Consider the following 1,772-nt stretch of genomic DNA (forward strand, 5'->3'; position numbering starts at 1 on the left):
AAGTACTTCATAGGAACAACTTAATGTAATGAAAATTGATCTCAAACTTAATATAAGTGTGTTTCACCCTTAATGTAGCATAAGTTATGTTAAATATTTTTTTAAATGAGAAGTGCCTACAAATTACCATTTGAATAACTTGAAACTTAAACAGGTATTGTTTGGAAGATTGTAAAACTTCTCAGTGAATTGTGCATTGAATTAATAACAGGAAATAAGGGTATTATGTGTAACTATATTTTTGTAGAAAGAAAATCTATTTAAATAAAATTTTGGATCCTATAATTAGATAATCAGTGTGTACTGATATTTCAATCCTTGTCATAAGTCAAAATTCAACATAAATTTGAAAATAAAAAGTAAACCACAGTAGTGTCATTTGAAAAGTTTTTGGGAAATGACAATCCACCCTGGACATCTACCTGTTAATGTGCAGAATTCCGGTATCACTTCCTTAGCACTTGAAGTATGACTGCACCCTCATTCCCCTGCACAGGCATTGCATCCTGACAGCAGGAAATAAGCTGCAATGTGTGGATTTGTATTGAATGGGTTACATTAATGCAGAGTTGTATTCTTAATGCCACATTTAGAATGAGATGGAATTGATTTTTTTACATTAAAACAGTTCAGAAGAGTGTTTTTTTAAAAAACAACCTCTAGTAATATTTTGATAATATTGCTTAGAGGATTATAGTTTATTTATTTTACTGTATTTATTTAGACTTTTATGTACAGGATTGTTTATGTACTGTGGTGCTATATATATGTGCATGTAGATATATATACATACATATATTGGACCAAATATTGCAGCCTTCATTAGGTTAGGAGTTTAATGCCAGTTAAGAATTAGTGCAGTAATACAGCACGCTTAGAGGTACGCTGTGGGACACCTTTATCCCTCAGCATTTACAGTGAAAACATAAAACCTTATTTTGCCATTGCTTTCACTGCAGCTGATTCACTGTTGGGAGTAGTGTCTGCATTCAGGGTGCCTTGCATTCACTTGTTACAGGGCAGTGTCACTAAGGAGGAAATTCCAGAGCAATTATTTAATACAGTGAAAACATAGAACATACTAAAGTAATAGATTTTGCTACCAAAACATCTTATTTTCACAGTGAAATGAGATTTCACTCTAGTTGAAGCGTACTTTCAAGAAGCTCATCAGAATACCTGAAATTGTATTAGGAAATGACTGGACTTAAAAAGATATATTTTTAAATGTCATTTTTCATTCTGTGCTGCCAGCTTGGTGCTTCATTAATTGTTTCAGTTTTTATATATTTTACATAACCGTTGAAATCACAGAATACCCTTCCCATCACTCTGATGTAAATGAGGTTTTAGTTGATGTTGTAAATAATCAATGCTTCACAAGAACCATTAATTCTTCCCTGTGCTTTTGCAAGCGCAGAGGTTTCTTGCACAGTCTGCAGAACCACAACTCCACTATAAAGCCAGAGGAAACTCCTAAGAGGAATTTTGTATCTGGATTTTCACTGATGAAACAATAGCTGAAAAGTGAGTATTCCAGCCCCAGGAAGTTTACATCAAGGGAGTGCAGTGGAAGAATACCTCAGCAATAGCACTTCTGTGTTATTGGCAACAACCACCGCTGGCAAGTGAATTACCTGGGTTTGTTCACAAGGAGTGGTTATGAACACGCAGCTTCCTTTCCACCCTGCAAGCAAGATCTTACCTGTGGTTTTCCATGTAATAATCCTATGCACTGAACCTTCACACACTACAGTTCCAAGACCAGATCA

Source organism: Corvus brachyrhynchos, unplaced genomic scaffold (assembly GCF_000691975.1).
Source record: "Corvus brachyrhynchos isolate BGI_N302 unplaced genomic scaffold, ASM69197v1 scaffold444, whole genome shotgun sequence".
Lineage (NCBI taxonomy): Eukaryota > Metazoa > Chordata > Aves > Passeriformes > Corvidae > Corvus > Corvus brachyrhynchos.